General features: G+C 43.9%; 1 long non-coding RNA gene across 3 annotated transcripts; it reads left to right on the top strand.

Moving 5' to 3' along the window:
* Positions 1-326: 326 nt before the first annotated feature.
* LOC127531306 (uncharacterized) lies at positions 327-6,228 on the top strand. Of its 3 annotated transcripts, none has more exons than XR_007938373.1 (4): positions 327-626; positions 1,503-3,263; positions 3,425-4,260; positions 4,610-6,228. It is a non-coding gene; the product is annotated as an uncharacterized LOC127531306 (long non-coding RNA). The 3 variants fall into 3 exon arrangements; XR_007938372.1 differs by having other exon boundaries at positions 330-2,321; positions 2,400-3,263; XR_007938371.1 differs by having other exon boundaries at positions 327-3,263.
* The last annotated feature ends 14,276 nt before the right edge of the window (positions 6,229-20,504 follow it).

Below are 20,504 nucleotides of genomic sequence, written 5' to 3' on the forward strand. Positions count from 1 at the left end.
GGACGTGCTGCTCTCCCAAAGAGTTATAACTATCACCTGACTAAAAAAAAAAATTAAATGATAGAAAGTTCCAAATCTGCACTTTGCCCATCTCTCCTCTGTGTATTTCTAGAATATTCCACTCTCTTACACACAGAGACTGGGGGCGTGTCTGTGGGCGTGTCTGTGCGGCCGGTCCCTGTCAGAGCGTCTCTGTCACTCAGCTCCAGGTTTCTCAGTCACCTTTGGGGAAATCCAGTTCGCGTTTTTACTCCAGAGAACGCCAGGTTTGTGAAAATCTGGTCCACATTTTCCTTCCTACACCAAGCATAACTCGAAAGGTCTGTGTTTCTCACCAGATGCTTTCAGCAGAGAGGACTTTCCGCTGAGTCCAAAGTTCAAAATTTTTCCGTGCATAAAAGACGCTGGAAATAGCTCCGGTGAAGTTCGGTAAAAAATGTGGCGTTTATTATTGATCATATCTCTGGTTTTACTTGACCGATCAACATGATTCAAAAACTGGTAGAAGGTTCAAAATCTGTACTTTCAGCACGCATTTAAAGGGAGACTCGCCGACGCTTCATTTTCCTGCTTTGTTTTGATTACTGCGGTGCAACAAGAAAACGCTCCAGAGCGTTTTTCTGGTGGTAAGGGTTAAAATCATAACTGTGTGTGTGTGTGTGTGTCTGTGTGTGTGTGTGTGTGTATGTGTGTTTTAGCTTTTGCTACATTGTGGGGAACAAATGTCCCCACAACTGTAGGAAAACTGAAAACTATGTCATTTGTGGGGATCTCATTTCGGGCCCCAACAGTGTTTTCTTGGCCATGTTGTTGTTACTGAAAAAAGTAAGAGTGCAAAAACATTTCTTTAGGGTTAGCCATTGTTTTGGTTAGGGTTAGGGTTAGGGGTTAGATATGAATGGGAGTCAATGGTAAGTCCTCACAATGATAGAAAAACATAGTGTGTGTGTGTGTGTGTGTGTGTGTGTGTGTGCCCAGGTTCTGGCCATACTTGTGGGGACCAAATGTCAGAGAGTAATATAAACCACCTTTCGTCAAAAATGACAGGTTCCAATCAGAAGCTGCCAAGTCACAACTTTGACAGGTGGCCCCGCCCCCTTTTTACCGGAAGTCCCGCCTTACCACATGGTATTTTACCGGAAGTCCCGCCTTATCACGTGGTATTTTTTACTATGTGATCTTTGTTTTTACCAGAAGACCCTCCCCCTTGGCGGTCAAAGTCAGGTCTAAAGTGTCTTCCTAACCCTCAGCGGCGTATCTATTCGGTGCAGATGCCCCCCCCTCCGTCCCTCCCCTCCAGGGTCCTAACTGTCAAAAGTATTTATCTGATCTGGAGCAGAGACGTCCCTGTAAAAACAAACTTTCAGCGTTCTCATCCCTCCTGTGACACAGTTTTTAGCGTTCTTTGACAGAGAAACCCTGTGAAAAAATTGAAAATGTTTCTGTATTCTCTCTATTTTGCATCCTTTGAACCCTATGCTGCTGTCCACTATCTCTTCCAGGCGATCTGTCACCCGCGAGCAGTGGTGAGTGAGTGAGTGCTGAGCGCCTACACCCCCCGTGGCTGCGGTGACAGGAAGCCCCTCCTTAATCGCCAGAGGGTTATCAGAGCCGCAGGGGGAGAAGGGGAGAATGTTAAACAAAACAATCTTTTTTTACAGTCTGTTAGTTCATTTTAAACACGAGACAGTCAACAACAGCTAACAAAAAAATAAAAATAAAAAAAATGAGCAGTTCATCTGTTTGAAATATACCGGTTGGATAAATAAAACTGAACAATGTAACTGTTTGAAATATCCCATTCAGAAAATAAGAACCCGCAGTCTTTTTAACTGTTTGAAATATATCATAAATAAAAAACATGAACAATTTGACTGTTTAAAATAAATCAGTCAGAAAATAAGATCCGTCAGTCTTTTTAACCGGAAAGTTTCAACAATGTAGAAAAGCATATAGTTTGAAAAACTGTTTTAGTTTGTTATACATTTTAAATAGAAACGTATGTAAATGAAAACTGATAGGGGTGTGGGGTTAATGACCTCAAAGTGTGAAAAAAACCCTCCAGAGGTTCAAAAGTCGCATCACACTTGTTTGTTTGAACAGATAAAGACGAGTCAGTGTTTTTCTCCAACATCCGTTCAGCAAAGCTGAATTTTAGTCAAAGTTCCAGAAATTCAAAAAATATGGAAAACGGTACATGGTTTATTAATCTTCTTTGCATTTTTTAGCATTATTTTTACACACTTTTTTCTGATGATCTGTTGTTTCAAAAAAAAGCTGTGTTATAGGCGCGGGGATCAACTTTGACTTTCTTGAGGCCTGTGAGTATTTCTTCTTCTTCTCGTTGTTGTTATTTCAATAATTATTCCAAGAATCAAACATTTTTCAATTTTTTTTAGTTACCGAGGAAGAACTACGAGAAATCGAACTGCACATTGAGAACGCAGCGCGAAACGAAGCGTTTAGCAACCAAGAGATTTGGAGTGAACGTGGCTGGGATATAGAGGGCCAGGACCCTGCCACACTTACGAGGCAAGTGATGCGGAATTTAGACAGCTTCAGACCCGGGCAGTGGCAGACCGCATCGAGTCTCTCCGGAGTTCGGGTTCTCTACAGCCCAGGCGATTTCCAGCTCCATCAGGTTCCATCCCCCTTGACTCTACCTCCGCCGTCTCCTCTCTTCTCCATCGGATCAACACCTCCGACGTCTCCCGGTCCTCCAGCTCCTCCTCCTCCATCTCCCGAGATCGCTGCAACGGTGCCGGGTTCCAGCGGTTCCACAGCTCCAGCACCGAGCCTGACCTATGCCGCTCCGGCCGCACGCGCCCCAGCCCCCATGATTGGGAGAAGCAGCGAAAGCAGGACCGCTGCAACCGCGTTCCCCGAGACCGATGCAACAGTTCCGGGTTCCACCGGTTCCACAGCTCCTCCACCACCACCACCACCACCAGCAGCTCCCCTGATTGTGAGAAGCGGCACTGGCGGCAGGATCGCTGCATCCGCATCCCCCGAGACCGAGGCAACGGTGCCGGGTTCCACAGCTCCAGCACCGACCCGGACCTACGCCGCTCCGGCCGCACTCCCCCCACCACCTCCCTTGATCGGGAGAAGCATCAGGACCCCCGCACCCGCCTCTCCCGAGAGCGCCGCAACGGTGCCGGGCTCCAGCACCCTCTCTCCTCCGACACCGGGCCAGACCTACACCGCTCCAGGGGCGCGTGCTCATCCCAGGATCCTGACAAATAGAACCGCCAGACGGAACGGTAAGCACGTCTGATCCGTTTGTGTTACAGGGTTAAAGTTTCATAACGATTCTAATTCTTTTAAAATGTGTTTTTAATAATTCGTGTTGTTATTTTTATTCGAGTAAAAAAACTTGTTTTTTCTCTCTCTCTCTCTCTCTCTCTCTCTCTCTCTCTCTCAGGCGCCGTAAGAGGCTCCTTCACGAGACATCGCAGGAGGAGAAGGGACCGCTATCTGCTTGACACCCTAAGAGATGAGTTGACGTGTGCGGTAAATGAACTTTTACGCGCAGGATCAGCATATTATGCGGAGCTTACAAGAATGTAATTACGTTCGAGGTGATTTCTGTTTTCGCTGTTTATGAGGTTTGTTTTTTGTTGTTGTTATTGAAGTGAAAATATTGTAAAACAAAAAAATGACATTAACACTCGCAAGACTATGCTTTTAGGATACTCCTTTAAGGACTGAAGAGGGATCATTTAATCCTCCTGTCCTGCTCTGTCTGCCCTGGAATGTGCATTATGCTAATCATGTGGCAACTTCTTGCAGGGAGAACAGTGGAAGGTGTGAACGGTGTGTGTGGGCGGGGGGTGGGAGGAAATATGCTCCCCCTTCCCAGGGGGGATTCTGCTCCTGCCCTGGGATGTGGACTGATCATTACGCTAATTATGTGGCAGCTTCTGGATGGGAGAACAGTGGAAGGTGTGGAAGGTGTGAAAGGTGTGTGTGGGCGGGGGGTGGGAGGAAATATGCTCCCCCTTTCCAGGGGGGATTGGCATAAAAAGTCTGAAAAACACTTTTGTGGTCATTAGCTACATTAGCTATATGAGACATACAAGATCCCAGTGGACAACCTGCCAGTTCGTCATCTGCTCCAAGACCTCTCCAAAAAAAAGATGCAGAGAAGATTCACTACTGAGCAGGCTTTGCAAATGATTCTGACTGAAACAAGCGCTTTTGACTCTGATGGAGAGGACATAGACCTTCAGTCAGATTCTGACTCGGAGCAGTTTTCGGGTAAGATTTCTCAAACATCAAATTTCTGTTTCAGAATACTTCACATTTAATTTCAAAGATTTTGTTCTTTTGGGGAATATTTTTTTAACTTCAAGATTTTTATTTTATTTTATTGTATTTATTTATTTTTTACAAATTTCTAGATAAAAATGACACATTTTAGATCAGAGGTCATCAATGTTTTCACAGAAGGAGCCCGAAAAATGTGAACTTCTGAACCAAGGGCCACAATACTGACAGAGTTCAGAATAAAGACAAACAGAACAATGAAAAGATGTGATATAATTTGACTCTTTTCTACATTGGTACATTTGTCTTTGCTAACGATATAAATTTGTTCAATTTGCAGAGGAAGACGCTCCCCCTCCCCAGAAGAGGACAAAACGGCTGGATACCGCACTAACGGAGACCGCAAAAGATGGCACAGTGTGGTGCAAGGAAGAGGTTGGACGACATCTGAAATTCGCTCCTATTGAACCTTACGCTGCAGAAGGAGAGCCAACACATGAAGCCAGAATAAGGATCAAAACTCGCCTTCAAAGCTTCCTCTGTTTTCTCACTCTCCAGATGCTTCGTACCATTCAAGCATGCACAATTGAGCATGCAAGGGAAACAGAGACTGTGGATTGGTTCATGGCTATTCCAGAACTAATGGCTTTCATTGCAGTTGTCATCTGGCGAGGGGTGACTAAGGTTCCATCATTGTCTGACAACTGGTCAGAGATGTATGGAAACAAACGGATTATGGAAACAATGAGTAGCGACCGCTTCAAAGACATAATGCAGCACCTACGGTTTGATAGCAAGAACACACGGGCTGAGCGAGTGCAGACAGACAAGTTTGCAGCTATTTCCGAATTATGGGAATCATTTCGACAGAACTGTTGTCACATTCTACAGACCTGGTCGGCACATCACAATCGATGAACAACTTTATCCATCAAAGACACGTTGCCCTTTTCTGCAATATATTGCTACAAAACCGGATAAATTTGGTATCAAGTTTTGGGTGGCGTGTGACTTGAAATCAAAGTATATTTGCAATGTCTTTCCATATGTTTGCAAAGAACCTGGCCGTCCCAAAGAGGAGAGACTGTCTGAGAGTGTGGTAATGAAGTTGATGGGACCATTTCTTGATCAGGGCAGAACTGTCACGACGGACAATTTTTTCACATCAATTTCACTTGCAAGAAAATTACGCAGCCGGAAAACTACCATTCTTGGGACACTCAACAAAATTCGCAGAGAAATTCCCCCTTCAGCTCGAGAGATAAAGCAAAGTGAGTTCAGCACTCAGGTGTTTTCAACAACTGATGCAACACTGACAGTGTACGCAGCCAGCCGGAAGAAGACAGTCTACGTTATGAGCAGCATGCACAGTGTGATTCAGACTGAGGACAGCCGCAAAAGAAAGCCAAGCACCATCACCCAGTACAACTCCACTAAATGCAGTGTGGACGCCATGGATCAGATGGTGCGGCAGTACAGCGTACGGGCAGGAACAAGAAGATGGCCTGTCAGTGTATTTTATAATATGGTTGACATGGCAGCCCTGAATGCCCATGTGCTATATCAAGCCTGCACAGGAAGGACGGAAAGGCGGCCAGATTTTCTGATGCGGCTTGCCTGTGAGTTGGCTGAGTCTTATGTGACATCAAAGAAGATTGGAAAGGAAAACCATCTTCGCAAACAGGCCGCCACACCAGTGGAACCGGGCAAAAGGCAGAAGTGCCAAGTCCATCACCGGTGCAAAAAGAACCCTGCTACTGTTCGATGTGTGCATTGCTACAAGTTAACGTGTGGCAAATGCAAAAGAGAAGTGCCATGGGAGTGCCAGGTCTGCGCAGACCAGTTTTGAAAAAGTTGTGTGATGACACACACACGGTAAATGTGTAAATTGTGTAAATATTGTTTGTGCTTTCTACAGTGTTGATTCAAAAATATAAATAAACTATTAGAATAAGCATTTTTCATCCTCTTATTTTTGTGTCTCTTACTTATTTGCACTCAACAAAAAAGATAAATATGTGGTTATCCATCCTAAGCAATGCAAAATATTTACAGAAAAACCCAGGAACATTCAAGCTTTCAAGAAGAAGGGCAGAGTCAGAAGCAATGAAGTTTCAGTTGCTGTAAAAGCTAGTTCTTCCTTTTTGGCTAATTTCTCTTGGTTAGTAAGTAAGTAAAGTTTTATTTGCATAGCACCCTTCACAGTACGAGTACATAGGGTGTTTTACAACATCGGAATAAATTGAAAGCACAGTACAATACAAAAAATTTAGAATTTATGACCAGTGCATTGTCGCCAGTAAACAAGCACAGATCAACAACTATAAGGTATGGAACCTGAGTAGGGTTCAGGCTTATGCTAAGGAGGCTTGCTGAAAGATGTGTGCTGGGTAAAACCAGAAGCTGCCACATAATTAGCGTAGTGATCAGTCCACATCCCAGGGCAGGAGGAGAATCCTCCCTGGGAAGGGGGAGCATATTTCCTCCCACCCCCCGCCCACACACACCGTTCACACCTTCCACTGTTCTCCCTGCAAGAAGTTGCCACATGATTAGCATAATGCACATTCCGGGGCAGACAGAGCAGGACAGGAGGATTAAATGATCCCTCTTCAGTCCTTAAAGGTAATAAAACACCAGTAGATCCCCTCGCAGTCTTCCTAGTGTTAAAGCGAGAATGGCTGAAAAGGCGAGCGACCGATCTAATGAATTACCGACCTTAAACCCACAACCGGTCGATTTTTACAATTTATGAAATAATGTGAATGATGTAAACCCTCAATCCGTCACAAGCGGTAATTTTCAAGAGTCGATACATTTTGTACAAGGGGCTCGTTCGGATTTTGATAGTTTGCTAAATGTAGACTCTGAAACCGCTGCAACCGGGGAATTTCACAATTTAATAAATGATGCAAACAATGTACACCCCGAATCCATCACATCTTGTGATTTTGAAGATTTAATAAATTTTGTACACGGTGATCGTTAGGATTTTGATTAGTTGCTAAATGTAAACCATGAAACTTCACCTTCATCACCACCTTCACCTCCTCCTGATCTCTGTCCAAACCAACAGGGGGGTCAAATTCTAAATACGGCTCAGCAGGAGCCTAACACTTCCACACCTCCTGCAGCCTGCAACATTCTGAATGAAGTGCATAGAAATAGGTTTAACAACGTAGAAATAAGACAGTTATTACAGTTTCCACCCCCTACGGGTGTACCGGATTATGGTTCATTTTACAGGGAAGTTAGGGGGACTGCTCACGAATTGTTTCAACGGGTCTCTTCACACGCCAGACCTCAGGACAAAATTCAGTTGGAACTGAGGGGGGAAAGTCTGACCAGAAATGTCACCAGTGTTTTAACCAACGGCGGAGACGATGAGAACCTTTCTGCATTTCAGACCCTCCTCGACAGTCTAGTGCAGTCCAACATGTCTATTATGACTGACGCTACTCTGGAATTAGTGGTCCAGGTCGTCCATAACCCCAGGGGCGGTGGGAAGAGAGCCTTGGAAAAATTGTTGGACAGCGAAATCCTTAAAAAAAAGAAAAGGTTTCTGTACATAGTACAAAACTCTGATGACAACATGTCCTTTTCCATCAATGTAGCTCATCTGCTGTTTCCCTCTCTCACCGACAGGGAGGCCGTGAGGAGAGGTAGAGAGATTCAAATCGGCGCCGGTTTAAACGATCAGAACCAAGTGACCTTTAGTGATCTGTCAAAATTTGAAAAGTTGTTGAATTGTAAAATTGTGGTATTTTACAGAACGGAAGACACGCGCACTCTCTCAAAATTCCAAACAGGCTGTCCCCGAAAAAATAAAACACTATTTGTTTCTGCACCAGAATCACTACTACGGCATCAAAGATCTCAAGGGGTTTCTCGGCTCTAAGTACGCGTGTCACTACTGTTATTCGGGTTACGACAACTTACTGAGTCATCACTGCCCTGCGCACTGTACAGTATGTTTACACCCCGACTGTGTTCAGACAGAGTACAGAACCGTCCTGTGCTCAGACTGTAATCGCATCTGTCGCTCCCAGAGCTGCTTAGTTAGACACAAGCAGCCTGTCAAGAGACCGCGGGCTCAAAAATCAGTCAGTCAGTGCCAGCTGTATAAACGGTGCGACAAATGCCTCAGATTGTATTACATTCCCATGTCTGTTGAAACGAAACCTCACGTGTGTCAAGCTATAAAATGTAAAATCTGCGGTGAATCCACAGGGGACCCGTCGACCCCCCAAGACAGAAACACGCACCTGTGTTACATACAACCCGTTAAACCGGCTGAGGACCATTCAGAAAAAATAATCTTTTACGATTTTGAAACGTTTACGGATGAAAAAGGTGTGCACATTCCTTTTTTGGTCTGTGCTAAATCACTAGACGGTCAGAGGTGGCACTCTGAAGGGGTGAATTGTGCCGAAGAGTTTGTGCAGCGCTTTAGGAGAGTTATGTATCAGAAAGCCATCTTTGTCGCTCATAATTCTAAAGGTTTTGACAGCTACATAGTATTCCGAGCCATGGTCGAGCTGGCTCTAAAGTCCTCTCTTATTATGCACGGGAGCAAAATACTCTGTTTCACAGACCCTGACTACGGACCGCGATACATCGATTCCCTGAGTTTTCTCACTATGCCTCTAGCTGCCATGCCTAAAGCTTTAGGTTTCCCTGACAAAAGCAAAGGGTTTTTATCCTCACGCTTTTAGCTCTTTGAAACATTTGAGTTACATAGGCCCTTACCCTCCTCCTCAGGCTTACCACCCCGAGAGAATGAAGCCTGAAGCCAGGCGTGAATTCACGGAGTGGTATGAGACCGTGCGCGGGGGAATTTTCAATTTTAAACAGGAAGCTCTCTATTACTGTCAAAACGACGTAGATGTGCTGGCGGAGGGCTGCGTGATTTTCAGAAACAGATTCATAGAGGAAACCGGCGTTGATCCGTTAAGTTGCAGTACTATCGCATCCGCTTGTATGAAAGTTTTTGCCTGTAATTTTCTGCGGCCTAAAACCTTAGCCATACCAGCGCCTGATCATTACACCCGACAATACAAAAGGTATTCACACACCAGCATCCAGTGGCTGGAGTGGGTGTCTCGCGACCAAAGCGTCTTTATTCAGCACGCTTTGAATGCCGGTGAAAAGCGGTTGGGGCGATATTTTGTGGACGGCTACTCAGAGGTCCGAGGTGTCAAATATGTGTGGGAATTTCTGGGGTGTTTTTATCACGGCTGTCCCTCCTGTTTTCAGCCTCACAAGACCTGTTCTCTGACGGGGCGCTCGTTTGAAGAGTTACAATGCGATACCATGGTGAGATTAGGCGCTTTAGAGTCTCTGGAAGGGGTTAAAGTGGTGATCATGAGAGAACACAACTGGGATGAGATGAAAAAATCAAATCCCTCTGTCAGGGCTTTCCTGCAACATTACTGAGCTCCTGAGCCCCTCCACCCCCGCCAGGCTCTGTACGGCGGCAGAACGTGCGCAGTCAGGCTCAGGTATTCTGCAGCAGCGAACGTGAGCGTGGAATACGCTGACGTCACCTCACTCTATCCTTATGTCAACTGCAGCTTTCTGTACCCGCTAGGTCACCCTAAAATAATTCACACAGCTTTTAACAGCCCTCAATGCTACTTTGGGTTCATCAGGGCCGTGGTCTACCCTCCCAGAGGGTTATTTTCCCCTGTTTTGCCTTACAGAACTGGCTCCGGTAAGCTGGAGTTTACACTCTGCCACACCTGCACGGAGCTTAACAATCAGCTGGGTGCTTGTAACCATGACGACGAGAGCCGCGTGTTGACAGGGGTCTGGGTCACCCCCGAATTTAACAAAGCTTTGCAGATGGGTTTTCGAGTGGCTAAGGTGACCAAGGTGTGGCATTTTGAGAACCGCGATGACTCTGTATTCGTAGGCTACATACACACTTTTCTTAAGGGCAAACAGGAGGCTTCAGGATATCCTCCTGAAGCAAATGACAGCGCCAGCAGGCAGAGATACATCAGGGAGTATCACTCTCACCAGGGCATTTTGCTGGATGAGAATAAAATTCATCCTAACCCCGCTAAAAGACAAATCTCCAAATTGTGTCTCAACAGCTTCTGGGGAAAGTTTGCTCAGAGAAACAATCTGCGTCAGATGGCTCTGGTCACCGAACCAGAAGAATTTTTCAGCTACATGTTCTCTGAAAAATACAATGTAAATTACTTCTCTTTCCTCAATGACCGAACCGCTCTGGTTCAGTGGAGTCACGGCGGTCGTTATATAGTCCCGCCTAACAAATCCGATAACGTTTTCATAGCGGCTTTTACCACAGCGTACAGACGATTAAAGCTTTACGAGTGTCTAGAGGAGCTCCAGGGGAGAGTTTTGTACTTTGACACAGACAGCATAATCTACGTCACCAAATGGGGAGAACCGACTAAAATTTGGTAACTATCTGGGAGACTTGACGGACGAGTTAGACGGTGATAGCATCGAAGAATTCGCAGCCGCGGGTCCCAAAAGTTATGCTTATCAAACCAGAAACCGTAAAAAAGTGGTGTTGAAGGTGAAAAGTATCACTCAAACTCGAGAATGCGCTGAAAAAGTCAGCTTTGACAGATCTGGTCGAGGGTTTTGTCAACCAGCAGCAGCAGCAGCAGCAGCAGCAGCAGCACGAGGTGCTGCAGCGGTCTCTGTCCCCTCTACAGCAGCTCCAGTGTTCAGAGGAAGGGGGGTTTATTGACACCCCGCAGCAGGGCATCGTTAGAGATGAAAACGGTTTTGTCTTAAAAAACTCTTCATTTAGCAAAAAGTTTCGGGTTGTGTATGACAAGAGACGGTTGATGCCTAACGGTCACACCGAGCCATTTGGTTTTTAATTTTTTATTAAATTTTTTATTTTTTATTTATTTAAATTAAAAAAATGTCGCAGGAAATAGATTTCGATCCTAGATTATGTATGCCTTTCTCAGCTATCATAGTCGGGCCTTCGGGTGTGGGAAAATCTTTCTTTGTGAAACAGATTCTCCAGCACCCCGAACATGTTTTGAATCAAATGCCTGAGAATATTGTCTATGTGTACACCTCCTTTCAGCCGATGTACGCCGAACTGCAGAGAACAAATAAAGACATTAAATTCGTTGAAGGTCTGCCCGATTCTTTCGACGACAAACATTTGTTTCCTCCTGATAAAAATCATTTAATAATATTGGATGATGTAATTTTTCAGGCCTGCGACCACCCGGAGGTGGCCAGAATTTTTACACAATATAGACACCACAGAAACATGAGCATGATTTTAATGATGCAAAATATGTTTTTTCAGGGTAAACACAGTCGTACCATCAGTCTGAACAGTAATTATCTGGTTCTGTTTAAAAGTTTCCAGACAAATTACAGGTAAGCCTGTTATCTCACCAAATATTTCCCGAACAAAAACGCTTTTATCTAGAAAGTTTCGAGGACGCTACCAAAGATCCCTTCGGCTATTTATTACACTGGTCAACAACAAAAAATTGTCTGAGGTTTTAAAGCTGTTTTAAGATAATTTTGGGGTGCAGAATTCAAATATAACATTAGTTTTGCTCTATCAGGTCAACTTTTTTAACTATGACCATTTGTTATTTTTCACCTTTTCTTTATATATACGCATATGATTGCTTTATTGTTTACGCATCTACAACTTACAATCACTATATTTTTGGTGTATATCTCTATCGTATATTGTTTTGGATGATACCCAGTTTTTGTTTCTTGAAATATCTTCAGTAAATTACTTATTTTTATTCTTTGCACATAGGTGAAAACCATGGCTTCTTGCAGAAGAGCTTACAAAAATCAACCTGATGTATTCTGCTACATCTGTGGTGAATACACTTTGGCACCTAACAGGAACTCTGTTACAAGCTTCATAAAGCGTGCCTGTAATGCCTATTTTGGTATAAAGCTTGGTGACCAGGATAAAGCCTGGGCCCCACATATGGTGTGAAAAGCATGTACTGAGTATCTGCGTCAATGGACAAAGGGCAAGAAGAGTTGTCTAAAGTTTGGAGTTCCCATGGTTTGGAGAGAACCAGCAAACCATGTCACTGACTGCTACTTCTGTGCTGTAGATGTAACTGGGATTAACAGAAAGAACAGGGGCAGCCTTACATATCCTGATCTTCAATCAGCACGTCATCCTGTAGCTCACTGTGATGAAATCCCAGTACCTGTCTTTGGAGAGCTTCCAGATATTAGTGAGGGAGATTCCTCTAGTGACCATGAAGATCAAGAGGATCAGGTGTTTCTTGATGATGATGCTCCACATCCTTTCACACAAATAGAGCTAAATGGTCTAGTTCGTGATCTAAGCTTTTGGCTTCCCGACTGAAGGAAAAAAACCTTCTTGCAGACAGTACTCGCATAACATTTTACAGAAGGAATACCTCTGTTTTTTCTCTGAGGAGAATGATTTGGTGCATTGTTCAGACATTGCGGGTCTCCTGCACAAGCTAGGGGTGCCAAAGTACGACCCCACAGATTGGAGACTGTTCATTGATAGCAGTAAGTGATCCCTCAAATGTCCATCCATCATCTATTCACCGCTTTATCCTCATTAGGGTCGCGGGGGGTGCTGGAGTCTATCCCAGCTGACTTGAGCGAAGGCAGGGGACACCCTGGACAGGTCACCAGTCTGTCACAGGGCTACATATACAGACACACAATCACACTCACACCTACGGGCAATTTAGAGTGATCAATTAACCTCAGCATATTTTTGGACTGTGGGAGGAAGCCGGAGTACCCGGAGAAAACTCACGCATGCACAGGGAGAACATGCAAACTCCATTCAGAAAGATCCCAGACCCAGGCCGGGATTCGAACCGGGATCTTCTCGCTGCAAGGCGAAAGTGCTAACCACTACGCCGCTGTGCAGCCCTCCCTCAAATGTGTATTTTGTAATAATAAAGCATTCTTAGATAAGAAGTATTGGCATAACTCAGCTGTTAACTCCACAGAGGTGTATTTGATTTGGGCAAAAAATTTGATTTTCAACCAATCTGTATAGCTTCAAAACCTGACCTGATAGAGTAAAACGGATGTCATTTTCGGATTAAGCGCTACTTAATCCCCCTAAATCAGTTAAAAAACTCTAGACAAATTTTCAAAAAAATTTTTTTGTTACCCAGTGTTATTAGACTTAACGCCCATTTGCCCAGAAGTCTTCCGTTTGCACGGTGGGATACTACCCGGTCAGTGGCCCGTGGTTTATCTGCCTAACAAGAAATAATTAATATGTCGCCGCATATCAAAAGAAACGCATATTTGCTCAGGGCTCTGTGTCGTGCTCCTGCACGCAAAAGACGAGCTATTCTCAAACGCAGCTCCTCGGATTTTATCCAAACTCTTTGTGAGGTCTCTTTAAACTTGTTAAAGGGCAACATACCTCTGTCTAGCAGTCAATATAAAAATCTCAAACGACAAAAAAATAAATAAATCAGACTGCTGGCGGATAAAAAGGTCGGTCTGAAACGCAAACGGGGGGCTCTGATCAAACAATCTGGTGGATTTCTGTTACCTCTGTTATCCACCGTTGTTCCACTATTCGGACAACTTTTAGGCGGTCTGATTAATAAATAAATAAAAACTAAAGATGACTCAGAAAGCCGGTCAAAAGATGTTTTTACTGACACCACAACAGATGAGTCGTCTGAATCAGGCTGCCTAGCCCCCAGAGTTGCCTACTATCAGATGAGCGGCTGAAAATGATTTGGATATAAAAATGAGGGAAGTTTTAAATGAAACGGGGTTAAACCCGTATGAAAAAATAAAAAATACAATGCTCTGCTGCAAAGATACCTGACTCTCCTCAAACAAGGGGAGACGGAGATGGCTCGACCCATCCCTCTGATTTTACATAATAATAAAGACTCTGAGGATGCTGAAAAAGAAAAAGAAAAAATAACGATGGAGGATGTAACCACCGGGGAAGTGCTGCAAAGCCTTCTGCCCCGCGACCGTAAAAATGCAGCTTATATCCTCAAGAAACTGACCGAGAGCTCCAGCACCAGGTGGACACCCTCGGGGGAATTTGTTTAGAATGTAGACTGTGAAAGGTTCGCATATAATAGACTTGGTCAAACATGCTTCGCTCTCTTACAAAAGAAAAACATCTGGCATAAAACCCGCTGGTTGGACAGATTTTTTTAAAATACTCTCAGAGCAGTCAACGTGCCTATATCAGCCGTGGTTAATATTCACACCAGAGAACAATACCGGAGGATGATAAATCAGGGAACTCATGAAGAAGAAGAGGGGGAAGAAGAAGAAACTGATGCTGAGGAGCGTTATTTTGAAAAAAGAGAAAAACCTCTGAGCGGTAAAAAAAGAACATATTACTTTCTCCTAGATAGATCAGCTTAACGTGATAAGAAACAGACTGCTTTGTTGTTGATGTTGAGTCATAAAATGTTTATTGAACACATTTTCAATGTTTACAGCCTCTTTTTTTTTAAAATGCGACAAGACAGTTCACTCCCAAACATTCAAAAGTAAAACACACGGTCGGATGAAAAAAGTAAAACACGATACTTTATAACATATTATTGGGGTGAAAAGAAAAAACTCTATATGTTGTAAAAATCTCTAAACATTTGCAAAGAGCACGCCCTGTGGTTAAAAGAGTCTGCACATTTCAGTCTCACGCAACGTTGATATTTCTGTATAAAACGGGTCATGGTCTCGTCATTTTTTAACGGGTCATCCTCTTCATACAAAGACAAAATATTTTCAAAAGATAACCCCAGGGCTCTATTGCATAAATAATAAACACAATGTTGACCGCAGGCGGTAGACAGTACGTGCTGAAACTGTTTGTTATGGTACAATACAGTTTCCCCCTGCTGCTCTAAAAATTGTACGATGGTTTTGGGATAGTGTACAAAATCCGGAGCAAAACCGAACGAATCAAAAAACATATTCCTCCCATCTTCTTCCAGAGTCAGACCCAGCCAATGTTTCTTTAGGGTTAGGCATTGTTTTGGTCTGGGTTAAGGTTAGGGTTAGGGGTTAGATATGAATGGGAGTCAATGGTAAGTCCCCACAAGGATAGGAATACACAGTGTGTGTGTGTGTGTGTGTGTGAATACAGTGCCTTGTGAAAGTATTCGGCCCCCTTGAACTTTTCAACCTTTCGCCACATTTCAGGCTTCAAACATAAAGATATAAAATTTTAATTTTTTGTCAAGAATCAACAACAATTAGGACACAATCATGAAGTGGAATGAAATTTATTGGATATTTTATACTTTTTAACAAATAAAAAACTGAAAAGTGGGGCGTGCAATATTATTGGGCCCCTTTACTTTCAGTGCAGCAAACTCACTCCAGAAGTTCAGTGAGGATCTCTGAATGATCCAATGTTGTCCTAAATGACTGATGATGATAAATAGAATCCACCTGTGTGTAATCAAGTCTCCGTATAAATGCACCTGCTCTGTGATAGTCTCAGGGTTCTGTTTAAAGTGCAGAGAGCATCATGAAGACCAAGGAACACACCAGGCAGGTCCGAGATACTGTTGTGGAGAAGTTTAAAGCCGGATTTGGATACAAAAAGATTTCCCAAGCTTTAAACATCTCAAGGAGCACTGTGCAAGCAATCATATTGAAATGGAAGGAGTATCAGACCACTGCAAATCCACCAAGACCCGGCCGTCCCTCTAAACTTTCACCTCGAACAAGAAAACTGATCAGAGATGCAGCCAAGAGGCCCATGATCACTCTGGATGAACTGCAGAGATCTACAGCTGAGGTGGGAGAGTCTGTCCATAGGACAACAATCAGTCGTACACTGCACAAATCTGGCCTTTATGGAAGAGTGGCAAGAAGAAAGCCATTTCTCAAAGATATCCATAGAAAGTCTTGTTTGAAGTTTGCCACAAACCACCTGGGAGACACACCAAACATGTGGAAGAAGGTGCTCTGGTCAGATGAAACCTAAATCCAACTTTTTGGCCACAATGCAAAACGATATGTTTGGCGTAAAAGCAACACAGCTCATCACCCTGAACACACCATCCCCACTGTCAAACATGGTGGTGGCAGCCTCATGGTTTGGGCCTGCTTTTCTTCAGCAGGGACAGGGAAGATGGTTAAAATTGATGGGAAGATGAATGGAGCCAAATACAGGAGCATTCTGGAAGAAAACCTGTTGGAGTCTGCAAAAGACCTGAGACTGGGACGGAGATTTATCTTCCAACAGGATAATGATCCAAAACATAAAGCCAAATCTACAATGGAATGGTCCACAAATAAACGTATCCAGGTGTTAGAATGGCCAAGTCAAAGTCCAGACCTGAATCCAATCCAGAATCTGTGGGCAGAGCTGAAGACTGCTGTTCACAAACGCTCTCCATCCAACCTCACTGAGCTCGAGCTGTTTTGCAGGAAGAATGGGCAAGAATTTCAGTCTCTTGATGTGCAAAACTGATAGAGACATACCCCAAGTGACTTGCAGCTGTAATTGCAGCAAAAGGTGGCGCTACAAAGTATTAATGCAAGGGGGCCGAATAATATTGCACGCCCCACTTTTCAGGTTTTTATTTGTTAAAAAAGTATAAAATATCCTATAAATTTCATTCCACTTCACGATTGTGTCCCACTTGTTGTTGATTCTTGACAAAAAATTAAAATTTTATGTCTTTATGTTTGAAGCCTGAAATGTGGCGAAAGGTTGAAAAGTTCAAGGGGGCCGAATACTTTCACAAGGCACTGTATGTATGTCTTTGAGCTTTTCATTGTGTGGTCGCACTTTCAAGAATCAAACACATTAAATAATTCATTATCATCTTACTCTCAGGCAGATATTGTGCACAATAAGTAGAGATGCAGAGATGGAGTAAGAGCTAGCTAGAGAGTTTCTCAGTGAAATGGTGTTTGGACAGTAAAAGAACTGAACCATTCACAACTGCAGTGACTTTTTTTAAAACGGGCTCAACTAAATTAAGTAGACAATAGCTGAATTTAGACCACTAATCTGAACTTTTCTCCTTTTACACTGCTTTGTACCCCTTTTTTAAGTAAGCGTATACATCTCACTTGACTGCCCTTCTGTTAAGGACCGGCATGTAGAGCCCAAGCAGCAGGCGACAGGCTGGTGGGTGAATTAAATAATACATTTATTTTTACAGAAAATAAGACTACAGGCACTCCATAAGGGAGGCACGGAAAATAAACCAAACAGGAAACTGAAACTGAAACTAAGGATGGCGGCTCGCGTCCGCAACAGGGCTGAACTAAAACTAATGGAAAAGGTGACTCACATAAAGTCCGGGAGGGGGAATTGAAAGGCGAGGTGGGGGGCTGAGCTGAGTAGGCTGGTGGCGAGGATATGGCGAAGACTGAGGAATGGACAGAACATGGGCAGATGCTGAAGCAGAGGAAGGGAGATGAGCAGATGGGGATTCCGGGGTGAGAGGGGGAAAACGGAGCAGGCGTGGAATATCCAGAGGATGACAAGTCCAGACAGCGGTGTAATCCAGATGGGGAATCTCAGTCAATGGCCCAGCAAGGCGTAATGGAAAGAGCCAGGCTTTTAAGCAGCACTGATTAGTAGGCTGTGTCAGTCAAGAGGAACAACCTGTTATAATGCAGAACTCTGAAGCAGATAAAAACTTAAAACTGCAAAAAGCGCTGTCTCTGCAAATGATGCAAAAGAAGAATGCTGGATAATGCTGTCTGTTAGTGACATTACTCAACTAATGGATTTGGATGAAACTTTCAGGGAAGCTCAGAAATGAGACAAAGACCAAGTGATCAGATGTTGGCAGTGATGCAGCTTATAGTCTGGATCCATGGATTTCTGTATCATTTCGAGATAGCAGCATGGCGTCACTGTAACTCATGACAACAAGTGAATGCTACGTCAGCTGCCTGCTGAAGATCACGATTGTGATCCTACTACAAATCCACCACTGAGGACTTTTCAGGACTTATCCATCAGAAATGATACAAGGAACAACTGATTAAATTCTGGGGGTGTTTCTGAGGCCCATCAGTTCCGCTGCTTGCTACATATTTAGGTCACGCTATTCGGTATCTGTACATAACGTACACATGCATAACACGCCTGTACTCAGAACAATGTCATTGTGTTTGTGGGTACATCTATATTAAAATGGACACATTCTATGTTTCCGGGATTTCTGATCATCAATAACTAATAAATAAATGCTGCATTTAAAAAAAAGTGTTGCATATCTGACTATGCCATATGGGGGAATGAGTAGCCTTGGAGGAGTACTGCTCTCTCTGAGTGCTTTTCAAGTTTATAATGTGACAACTGTATATTAGAGGTCTTAAACTAGAACTTCGTACATTTAAAGAGAACATATAAAAACTTAACAAATATCAAATAACTGTCCCATAACGAAATATATGTGGAAATCATCTTCATTTTTGGCTAAATCAAAGTGAAATTAATGTTCTTAATCGTATATAACCTCGTTTAACCGTATAATCGTATAACCAGGACAAAACTGAGGTTTTAGTCATCGGTCCTGAGGTCAGTCAAGCCAAACGCTCTGCTTCAGCCACACCCAGCTCCTCCACAAACCACCACAGCCACAGAACTCACCTGCACATTTGCATTTCCACCTGGACTGAGCTGGTAATGCTGGGTTCTCCTGTAGAACGCCTCCAAGCCTCCTTCATTCTCATTTAAAGCTCTTACAATAAACTTCTTTTTAACATTGCTCCTGCATTCTGCATTTTGTCCAGGTTAAAACTAACAGCTTTGAGGGAACATACTGGGGTCTTGTACCGGCATCGCATCTTTATGAATATGGATTATGGACATTTTAAAAATGCAAAACTGTCAGGGCTCTCCCCTCACACTGACCCACACCTGACAGTCCTTTGTAATCACTCTACTTTCTCTTCCTGACAGCAGAGCCGAACAGCAAGCAGCTGAAACTGCTCTCCAATCAGTCACCTCCACCAGAGTCCGAGCAGCTGACAATCATCTGGCTAATCACTCTCTGACAATAAAAGACCGGTCTTTCCTGCAACACCCTGCCAGATCGTTAGACTCGACTCACATTGTCAGTCTCCTTCTAGCCTCTTGCCTGTTGTTTGTTGAAACCAACGTCTAACCTTGTTTTCCTGTTGTCACCAGAAACCTGCTGCTCGGACCCTCGCTTGCTGTTCCTCTCCGGCTCCCCTTTTGGACCAAATCACTCCCTCTGGACCACCCTCGCCACCCCAACAACTCCAGCCTGCCCTGCCAGCATTCAGCTCTCTAGCCCCCACGCTACGCTTCCTCTCCAGCCGCCAGGGATCCCACTCCACCCAGCGCCACACTCTGCTTCCCCTTCCAGAGCCTACGGCCGCTGATCCTCGGCTGGAACCCAGACCACCCGGACTCACTCCTCTCTTTCCCCCGTAAGGCCCCGATACTCACTCTATTGGATTCACTCCTCTGTCCCCACCCCCCCTCCAATAAATCCTTCTAATTGTGTTTTGGCCTTGGTAGTGTGGTTCTCTGCTCGAGTTCAGCCTGGTTGTATGACACAAAACAATTTATTAGATTAAGACTGTTCAATACAGCAAAAACAAAATCTTTGTTACGCCTCCAGTTTGTCATGATGCTTACAATGGCCACTTAATCCTGCCGTAGCACCTAAGATCTAGCTGCTCTACAGCTGCATCTTCTCTCAGCTCTTACATCCTTTTCTCTGGAGGCATACGATGCTGTAAACATGCTGAATTTAGTCAGTTCAGAAGCCACAAGCAAAACAATATCCCATAACACATAATACTCTAAATTTACTGATATGGTTTTGCCTGTCTCCGCTGGTGTGCATGTTCCTTCATGAAAGGGACAGTTAGCACCTCTTAAGAAAATATGTTGTTCACAGAAAAAGCAGGCAGTTGCACGGATATTAGACGCAAGCTGAAAAACAGCCCGAGGCTACATGTTTGTTTGCTGCCTTTGCAACTCTGCAGTGTGTGTGTGTGTGTGTGCAATTTTAGTGTGCCCAGATTCTGGCTATACTTCTGGGGACCAAATGTCCCCACAACTATAGGAAAACCAAAAAACATGTCATTTGTGGGGACCTCATTTCGGTCCCCACAAATTTAAACAGTGTTTTCTTGGTCATGTTGTTGTTACTGAAAAAAGTAAAAGTGCAAAAATGTTTGTTTAGGGTTAGGCATTGTTTTGGTGATGGTTAAGGTTAGGGTAAGGGTTAAGGGTTAGATATGAATGGGAG

The sequence above is a fragment of the Acanthochromis polyacanthus genome, chromosome 20, assembly GCF_021347895.1.
Source record: "Acanthochromis polyacanthus isolate Apoly-LR-REF ecotype Palm Island chromosome 20, KAUST_Apoly_ChrSc, whole genome shotgun sequence".
NCBI lineage: Eukaryota > Metazoa > Chordata > Actinopteri > Pomacentridae > Acanthochromis > Acanthochromis polyacanthus.